The sequence below is a fragment of the Dipodomys ordii genome, unplaced genomic scaffold (assembly GCF_000151885.1).
Source record: "Dipodomys ordii isolate 6190 unplaced genomic scaffold, Dord_2.0 Scaffold38, whole genome shotgun sequence".
Lineage (NCBI taxonomy): Eukaryota > Metazoa > Chordata > Mammalia > Rodentia > Heteromyidae > Dipodomys > Dipodomys ordii.
In genome coordinates, this window is record NW_012267254.1 from 10,959,040 (window position 1) to 10,969,321 (window position 10,282).

At 42.8% G+C, this 10,282-nt stretch overlaps 1 protein-coding gene across 3 annotated transcripts in view; it reads right to left on the reverse strand.

The window, feature by feature from the left end:
- Xiap (X-linked inhibitor of apoptosis, E3 ubiquitin protein ligase) overlaps positions 1–10,269 on the reverse strand; it is a 42,252-nt gene extending 31,983 nt beyond the window's left edge. For 2 of the 3 annotated variants that reach the window (XM_013018047.1, XM_013018046.1), the window contains exon 1: positions 10,142–10,253. The gene's annotated coding sequence lies outside the window, so the exon portion shown is untranslated. Of the gene's footprint in view, positions 1–9,966; positions 10,092–10,141 lie in introns of all 3 variants that reach the window. The other variant, XM_013018045.1, reaches the window with a different exon arrangement.
- Positions 10,270–10,282: the final 13 nt, after the last annotated feature.

Genomic DNA, 10,282 nt, shown 5'->3' on the forward strand with positions numbered 1-10,282 from the left:
GCCACTTCTGGCTTTTTTCTTATTTGGTGCTGAGGAATCGAACCCAGGGACTCAGGCATGCAAGGCAAGCGCTCTACCACTGAGCCACCTTCCCAGCCCCATAGTTTAAGAACTTTTAAAACCTCTGAGCCAATGACCCAGAATAGGCATTAGGACATGAATGTTGCAACCTTAAAATGTTATTAAAATAAATAAGACATAAAGTAGATTCATTGCTGGCTCAACTAGAGAGGATAGGGAATGAGGAAAGACTGCAAATGGTTACTGGGTTTTTTGTCAGAGAGAAAATACCCTAAAGTTAGATGGTGGTGATGACTGCACAAATTTGTAAATATATTTAAAAAACACTGACCTATATATATACTTTAAATATATTTTAGTTTTTTGTAGGTCTAAAGATTGAATGTAGAGCCTCATACATGGTAATAAGCGTGTGCTTTTTGTTACCTGCTAAGCTACATTCCCAGCCCTATGTGTACACATTAAATGAATTTTATGATATTTGAATTATATCTAAATAAAGCTGCTAAAATACTATTGAAACAGTAATTTGATAACTGTTAATGACACTTTTAAAGTCTAAACCAAAAGGGCTTTTGCTAATATATTTTTTATTTGAAAATTGTGACATTATATCATCAGAATTAATTGAGAACAAGTGATTTCTATTCAAAAGGCTATATTTTTTTATTGTGAAAATACTGTACAGAGGGGTGACAATTACATGGGCAAGATAATGAGTACATTTCTTATCAAGCATTGTAGCCTCCTCCTTTGTTTCCCATTCCCATCCTAAAATGGCTGTATGTTTAACCTGTTGGCCAGAGTACAGTTAATTTTTCCTTTAATTGTATTCTTTTTTTTTTGCCAGTCCTGGGACTTGAGCTCAGAGCCTAGGCACTGTCCCTGAGCTTCTTTTGTTCAAGGCTAGCACTCTACGGCTTGTCACTTCCAGCTTTATCTGTTTATGTGGTACTGAGGAATCCAATCCAGGGTTTCATGCATGCTAGGCAAACACTCTACCACTAAGTCAGGTTCCAAGCCCCTATTAATTATATTCTTTAAATTCTAATGTGAAAAGATTAATTGTATCATTCCTACTCATCTGAAAACTTCAGTTCTTAAGTTTCCAGTTATTTTTATTTCTTAATATGCTTCTGTTACTAATTAGACAAATTATTTTCTGAAATTTTTTTTCTACTGCAAGGATCTGGCTTTTCAGATCATTTTCATAACTTACAAAGAGAAGGAAAAATGTTCTTTGATTCTTATCTTTGTGTTAATCTGAAAATTTTCTGCTGGGTTGCTGTTTAAATAAGTCCTTCTGCCGGGCGCTGGTGGCTCACGCCTGTAATCCTAGCTACTCAGGAGGCTGAGATCTGAGGATCGAGGTTCAAAGCCAGCCCGGGCAGGAGAGACCGTGAGACTCCTATCTCCAATAAACCACCAGAAAACCGGAAGTGGCGCTGTAGCTCAAGTGGTAGAGTGCTCGCCTTGAGCTGAAGAGCTGAGGGACAGCGCCCCGGCCCAGAGTTCAAGCCCCACGACCGACAAAAAGAAAGAAAGAGAGAGAGGAAGGAAGAAAGGAAAGAAAAAGAAAGAGGGAAGGAAAGAAGGAAGGAAGAGGGAAGGAAGGAAGGAAGGAGAGAGGGAGGGAGAAAAAGAGAGGGAGGGAAAGAAAGAGAGGGAGGAAGAAAGAAAAGTGTTCTGTATGATAGGTGATTATATAAACTAATGTATTAGCGTTTAACATACTTATTGTCTATAAACACCTAATGCTATCTATCCACAACTGAATTTCATTTCTTTAGTTCCATATTATAACTACTATTCAACTACATGTAAATATTGCTCCAAACTACTGAGCATGTTGAAAAAAACTATAAACTTCCAAAATTTAGGCACTGGCTTGTCTAAATATACAGTTCACCTTTCCTTTCATGTTACCCTTACAATAAAGAAAATCTGTGAAGTGTACCTTACAATTTCGAATGCCATCATATGTGGTATCTAACTCAACCTACACATTGTATCATAGTTCTTGGATGTAATATGGGGAAATTGTGGTTCTGACAGTTACTCATCAAAGGTCATGTGGCCAATAAACCTAAGCATGGTGGCACATACCTTTAATCCTAGCACTTTGGAGGCTAAGGTAGTAGAGGCTAGCAAGTTGGAGGCAAATCTGAGCTATACAACAAAACTATTTTTTTTAAGGGCGGGTGGAGTAATAGTTGTGGCTCATATGAGAAAGCACCAGCCCAGCCATAAGCAAAAAAGCCAAGTGTGGCCCTGAATTCAAGCCCAGCACCAACACACACACACACACACACACACACACACACACACACACACACACACACACACACACTCCAAACAAAAACATAAATCCAAACAATTAAAACCAATATAGAGAAGTTATCAGAATTATTGGTAGAAGGGATAGTCTACTGAGATAGGAGAAAATGTTAAGCTTCCTCTCCTTTTCAGGCTTGAAAAACTAAGCTGAAGCCACAGAAGAAAGGTTAAATCATGGCAAATGTTGAAAAGTCTAGTTTTTTTTCCCTTTCCTTTCCCCCTCCCCCATTTTTTGTGCTGGAGCTGGGACTTGAACTCAGGGCCTGGGCACTGTTTTTAGCTCAAGGCTAGCACACTATCACATAACTCACATCTCCATTTGTAACATTTCATTGGCTATCAGAGTTAAGAGTCTCATGAACTTTCCTGGCTGGACTGTCTTCAAACCATGATCCTCAGGTCTCAGTCTCCTGAGTAGATAAGATTACAAATGTGAGCCACTGAAGTAAGGGAGTCAGGTCTGGCTGGCACCATATTGGCCACATGTTGGACTGCAGGGTCTGGCATTTTGTCTTAATGGTGAGGGAAGAAATCCCCCTCCCTAATCACCTGCTTCTCAGGTAATGGGTGTGCCCAGACCCCTGGAGGCAGGGGTAGGCACTTGACTGATAGGTTACTGAATCTGTCAGTCCAATGCCTGGGAAGGTTACTGAATCTGTCAGTCCAATGCCTGGGAATGGGAATTTCCTGAGCATCTGTCCCCTGCGCCTACCTATTTAGACCAGCCTAGCCACGGGAACACCATGCCACATGTGTCTCCATAATCGTGTCCTGTGTCCTGTGTCCAGGCTGGTCTCCAGTCATCAAGGCGTCCCAATTCAGCTCTCCATTGGAGCTGAATTGATTTGTTGGTATTGTTTTTGTTATTTCTTTCCTCTTTAGCATGTTTCCTAGCTGTGTTGTGTATTTGTGTGCTGTAGGCCTTTGTAACAACTGGCGCCCTGCAGCCTGTTAACTGTATAATAAAGACTCCAATATTCTATATTTTAAAATGTGACTTCTGGGATGATTCATCTTACAACACCACCAGCCAGGCTGTTTTATGCTGGGGGGGGGGGGAGAAAGGGGGGGGGGGGACCGGTTTCACTATGTAGCCCAGGCTACAACTGGCAATGCTTCTTGCCTCAACCTAAGTCACCATACCTAGATCAAGGCCTGTGTTTTAAAGTCAATAAAATGAATACAGAAGAGAGTATGAAAGTTCAAATCCTATATAACCACTTACAGATACTAAAGAATGTACAATGGCATCATCTCTGCTCAGTTTTAAGTAACCTTAAAAATACCCACCTTAATTCATTGTTTGACTTTTGACCATATGAGTTCAAGCTATTCTGTCTGTATAAGCAAACCTCACCTTTTACTATGACTCATATCCTTGGAATTATACTATAAAACCCAATTGTGAATCACAAATAGCCTTAACAAAAATGTATACCAGACCCAGGCACAGGTGGCTCATGCCTATAATCCTAGCTACTCAGGAGGCTGAAATCTGAGGATCACAGTTCAAAGCTCGCCCCGGCAGGAAACTCTGTGAGACTCTTATCTACAATAAAACATCAGAAAACGGGAAGTGGCCCTGTGGCTCAAGTGGTAGAGTGCTCACCTTGAGCTGAAGCACTCAGGGACAGTGCCCAGGCCCAGAGTTCAACCCCCATGACCAAAATAAAAAAGCATACCAAACCATTATCATATCAAAGGGTATTAAATCACATAGCTACAATTACACCATAATTATAATTAAAGAAATTATGTCTAGTCCACTTTGCATCCCAACTTGTTCACAATTTCTTGTTCCTTTGAGTTTATTTATTCCAAGTAGATCTGCTTAATACCATATCAAGAGTCTGTGATTTTTTTTTTGTCAGTCGTGGGGCTTGAACTCTGGGCCTGGGTGCTGTCCCTCAGCTCTTCAGATCAAAGCTTTGGCTCTACCATTTTGGCCAAAGTGGCACTTCCGGTTTTCTGGTGGTTAACTAGAGATAAGAGTCTCACAGCCTTTCCTATCTAGGTTGACTTTGAACTTCAATCTTCAGATCTCATCTCCTGAGTAGCTAGGATTACAGGTGTGAGCCTTTGACCTGGCTCTGTGGCATTTTTGTATAATCAATGAATCTATGTTTAAAACCTCTGGAGACAAGTAGCCCAAAGCTGTACAAATGAAGAGTTTAGCGTAGAATAATACACATGATAAAACTATATATGTATTTTTTTCTGTCAGTCATGGGGTTTGAACTCTGGGCCTGGGCACTGTCCCTCAGCTCTTCAGTTCAAGGTTAATGCTCTACCACTTGAGGTACAGCACCACTTTCAGTTTTCTGGTGGTATATTGGAGATTAGAGTCTCAGGAGGTTCCTGCCCATGCTGGCTATGAACCATGATCCTCAGATCTCAGCCTCCTGAGTAGCTAGGATTACAGGTGTGAGTCACCAGCGCCCAGCTAAAACTCTATTTTGAAAGACATATGACACAAGAAATAATCAGTATGTAATGCTGAATAAGAGAAAACAATATCCATATAACATGATCCTAATTCTTTACACAATTCTAAATTTCATCAATTTTCTACAGCAAATACCTCTCACAACTGAAAATACTTAATACACTTTTTGGGTGTTTTGAATTTACCAGAATAAATATATCAAACAAGTTGTGGCGGGGGGAGGGGGTGGGGAAGCCAGTGCTCAGACTAACAGTTCCCAGTTAACTGGGGAAAAAAAGTTAAGACAAAAAGGCCAGGTTCGCTAAAATGCAATCCAAGGTACTTCCCGCTGTACCACATGGTATTTATTAAGTTCAGTATTCATTTATTTTTCAGTTTACTACTACTGCTTCTGTGTCCTAAAATCTCCTCACACAATGACCTTAAATAGTTCTAAAATTATGTGTTATAATACTATGATCAGATTACCCAGTCAGATAAAATATAAGAATTGACAGCTTATGATAATCTTTCAGCCTCAAAATAACATGGGCATCTCTTTTATCACTGGTATCTTTGTTTTTTTGAGACAGTGTCTCACTTTGTAGACTGGGCTGGCCCAAACACACTTTTTTTGGCTTTCTTTTGTGCTGGTCCTGGGGCTTGAACTTAGAGCCTGGGCCCTGACACTGAACTTTTATGTTCAAGTCTGGCACTCTACCACTTGAGCCATAGCTTTACTTCTGGCTTTTTGTTGTACATTTAATCTCTCAGACTTTCCTGTCCAGGCTGGCTTTGAACCACGATCCTCAGATCTCAACCTCCTGAGTAGCTAGGATTACCAGCATGAGCCACAAGTGCCAAGCTGGCCGAAACCCTTGATCCTTCTGGCCTTACCCTCCCAGGTTATTAGGATGACAGATATGTATCACCATGCCCAGCAACACATTCACCTCTGCAACCCTACCAGTACCATGCCAAGCACACAGTGGGTGCTCCACAGATTTTGGGTTTTTTTTGATCCAGTTGTGGGCCTGAACTCTGGGCCTGGGCGCTGTCCCTCAGCTCTTCAGCTCAAGGCTAGCGCTCTACCCCTTGAGCTACAGCACCACTTCCGGCTTTTTTTCTGCTTATGTGGTGCTGAGGAATCGAACTCAGGGCCTCATGCATGCAAGGCAAGCGCTCTACCACTGAGCCACCTTCCCAGCCCCCAGATGTCTATTTTATATACCATACCTTTTTGTAGTTTGTTACCAGACTTTAATTAAAAATAGCCAGGTGCTGGTGGCTCACGCCTATAATCCTAGCTACTCAGGAGGCTAAGATCTGAGAATTGTGGTTCAAAGCCAGCCCTGGCAGGAAACTCCATGAGGCTCTTATCTCCAATAAACCACTAGAAAAAACTGGAAGTGGCGCTGTGGCTCAAGCGGTAGGGCACTGGCCTTGAGCTGAAGAGCGTGGGGACAACACCCAAGCCCAGAGTTCAAGCCCCACTACCAACCAAAAAAAAAAATTAAAAATAGTGAAATCTTACTACTTTGGGATCTCCAGTTACTTACTATAAAGAAAACAATGTTTACAGTGAAATGTATGGAAAGTATTTAGGTTAATAAACCATTTCAAGTACTAAACAAATTACTAGTAAAATAATTACAATATTTCTTGCTCAGTGAAATGGGCTTAACTTTTAGCATTACTTTGTTAGGTTACCTGGAAACACTGAATGCATAATTAGCCTACTTACAAACAAAAGAAAGATAAAAGAACTCCTAATCACTGGGGACCTTACCAGTATTAACATTTTTTCCAGTGCTAGGAATTAAATCCAGGCCTTGTACATAACAGGTAAGCACTGTGCTACCGAGCTAAATTCTTAACCCTTTAACCTTTTAAAAATCATTTAAAGCCAGCCTGCTAGAGGCTCATGCCTATAATCCTAGCTACTTAGGAGGCTGAGATCTGAGGATCATGCTTGAATGCCAGCGCAGGGAAGAAAGTCCATGAGACTCTTATGCCCAATTAATCACCAAAAAGTGGTAAGAGAGCTGTGGCTGAAGTGGTAGAGGGCTACCCTTGATCACAAAAGCTCAGGGACAGTGCTCAGGTCCTGAGTTCAAACCTCAACACTGGCACAAAATAAAATTAAAACAATTAAATAAAAAATATGTTAACACCAAGTACCAATGGCTTACACCTGTAGTCCTAGCTACTAAAGACAATGAGATCTTGAGAACCAAAGTTTAAAACCAGTGGGAGCAGAAAAAATAACTAGATTCCATCTCTAAAAGTAACCAGCAAAAAGCTGGACATCAATGACTTGCATCTATAATTCTAGCAACTCAGGAGGCTAAGATCTGAGGATCTGGCTCAAAGCCAACCCAGGCAGAAAAATCCATGATATTCTCATCTCCAGTTAACCAACAAAAAGCCAGAAGTAGAACTGTTTCAAAGTGGTAGAACACTAGCTGAGGGACAGCGCCCTTCCCTGAGTTTAAGCCCAAGGAATGGCACATAAAAAAGTAACTAGAGGGGCTTGGAAGGTGGCTCAGTAGTAGAGTGCTTGCCTCGCATGCATGAGGCCATGGGTTCGGTTCCTCAGCACCACATAAACAGAAAAGGCCGGAAGTGGCGCTGTGGCTCAAGTGGTAGAGCACTAGCCTTGAGCTGAAGAGCTCAGGGACAGCACCCAGGCCGACAGTTCAAGCCCCATGACTGACCCAAAAAAGTAGGAAAAAGGGCTGGAGGTATGGCTCAAGTCATACATGCCAGCCTAGCAAGCACTAGGCCCTTAATTCAAATCACAGTACATCCAAGAAAAAATAATTCTTATCTACAAAGATTCTATAATCCATACTTCTTTCACTGACAGATGTTATTTTGCATATATTTTTCTACATTATTCAATAAGCAAGAAACAGCCTATTTTCTAAAAATAGACTAACATTTTTACCATCTTACATTAAGAACAACAGAATAAATCTCCCGAGGAATATGAGAATTAAGCCTATTGTCAGGTGAAAGCACAAGTCAGTGATTTATATGTGAATGTATGTACATACCAATGAATCATACTTACTTATGTTGATACATATGTATGTATGTTCATTTTAAAAGAGATGGCTCACATCTGTAAGGCTGGCTACTCAGGAGGCTGAGATGTGAAGATCTTGATTCAAACTCAGCTTGGGTAGAAAAGTCTGTGAGGCTCATATCTAAAAACCGGAAGTGTAGGTGTGGCTCAAGTGGTAGAGCACTAGCCTTGAGCAGAAAAGCTCAGGGAGTTTCCAGGCCCTGACTGAGTTCAAAGTCTAGAACTGGCACCAACAAATAATGCCAAAATAAATTGTTTTTCATTATAAAACTAATACTTGTTGATGGTTAAAAAAAACACACAGCACACCTCATTTGAAATTCAAAGTAAAATGATTTTCATCCACTTGCTCTTCTGTAAGTCTCCGCTAGTATTCTTCCCCGTGTATTTTATAAGAAATCATTTGCGCTAATGGAAGGACTACATAGGCATATGTCTCTGTGTTTGTGGATATAAATCTTTTTAGCCGCACGCCTGTAATCCTAGCTACTCAGGAGGCTGAGATCTGAGAATCGCGGTTCAAAGCCAGCCCAAGCAGGAAAGTCCGTGAAACTCTTATCTCCAATAAACCGCCAGGAAACTAGAAGTGGTGCTGTAGCTCAAGTGGTAGAGTGCTAGCCTTGAGCTGAAGAGCAGAGGGACAGTGCTCAGGCCCAGAGTTCAAGGCCCACGACCGACCAAAAAATAAAAATAAATCTTTTTAATCCATTTGAACTTTTTCCCCCTCTGTCGGTATGGGGCCTGAACTGTCGGCTTGGGTGCTGTCCCTCAGCTCTTCAGCTCAAGGCTAGTGCTCTACTGCTTGAGCCACAGCACCACGTTTGGCTTCTGCTTATGTGGTGCTGAGGAATCGAACCCAGGGCCTCATGCCTGGAAGGCAAACAGTCTACCAGTGAGCCACCTTCGGAGCCCCAGCCATTTGTACTTCTTAAATGGCAGAAAGAATAAAAGTCAAGCACTAGTTTCCCATGCATGTTCAATACAGAGTAGTACAGTTTTTTAGTAATGGTAAACCAAATGCACTTAATATTTTCTGCTTGGAGGCTATATGAAGCAATAGCCGAAGAGTGGTGGCCTGGAGGTCTGAAAGTGGGTTCTCATCTAAGTAATCTGGCAGCCTTAGGCAAGCATTGGAATCCAGAACCTCGGTTTCTGCTTTTAAAACAAAAGGGTTGGTCAAAGATCCTTTCCAATTCTGTAAAATGTTATAATTCTAAGATGGCCGTCGGTAACAGTATTCTCTTGAACTGGCTAGAACAAATGGTACTGGAACAAAAAGAGAAGCATATCCACTGTACAATGTTATCAAGAGTAAATTTCGAAGTTATTAACTATCGAGGTTTAGTTGTGACAGAAGTAATGACAATTATGTTTGGATGAAAAGTATTGAATTATTAAAATCTGAAAGATTTTGTTACAACGGTTTGGCGGGTTGTTTTTGGAGGTGGAAAAGCGTATTGCTTAGTTTCAGCAATCACTATTTTCCTCCCTCAACCCACGGCCCCCACAAAATTTAATTGTATTGAGCAGTTAAGATAATGAAAGGGAGAGTCTACTGGCGTTTAGGTGTTACAGATACGCTGGGAAGGCTGACTAGGGCAAGAGAAGGTTGGAAAGAATTACCCACTAATTTCCTCTTCCGGAAGCTCTTTGGCCTTAATTCTTTCCCATTCACTCGCCCTTGCCAGACACACACCAACAGGCACCACACAAGCCACAGGCAGCACATTGGGTATGGGAGGAGTGGAGAGTCCCCTTTGATCGTATTTTTTAACAAAAGTTCTTTGACTCCATTTACCTTAGTTGTCACAAGGTTTAAGAAGGCAGACCCAAGGGCCTGGAGCCACCCACCCGCCCACCCACGCCTTCTTTGGACAGCCCGAGAACCTCGGCCAAGGGCCCCAGTCCGACTTCCCCCGTCAAAGGCGGGCGCGGCCTTCCCGCCCTCCCCAGCTACGCGGGAACGGAAGTGGAGGGAGGGGTGAAATATGGAGGGGCGGCGGGGAGGGGAAGGGAGGGGCAAGGAGGGGAAACGGGGAGGGGTAGGGACGGGAGGAAAAGTGGGGGTAAAGCCTTCAGGAGCCGTACCCACCGCTCCTCGAGCCGGCCCCAACCGCCAGTGGCGAGCGGCTCGGTCCCGAGGGGAGGGTCCCGGAGGAGGGGCGGCCCGAGCCCCAATCTCGAAATGTCAACTCCGCTCAGCGGCCGGGTCCTAGCCTAGGAGAAAGAAACGGAGGTCTCTTCGTCTCCCTCACTCGCTTGCTCACCAGCAGGTCCGTGCCCCTGAAAGAAGCCGGTGTCCGGAACGAAGTACGTCCACTTCTGGGCCTCCAAACGACACCGGGCAGCGTCCGTCCTATTCTTAGGCCAGGGCCCGGCCCAGGCCGACTCCTTCTCCCCCCCCCCCC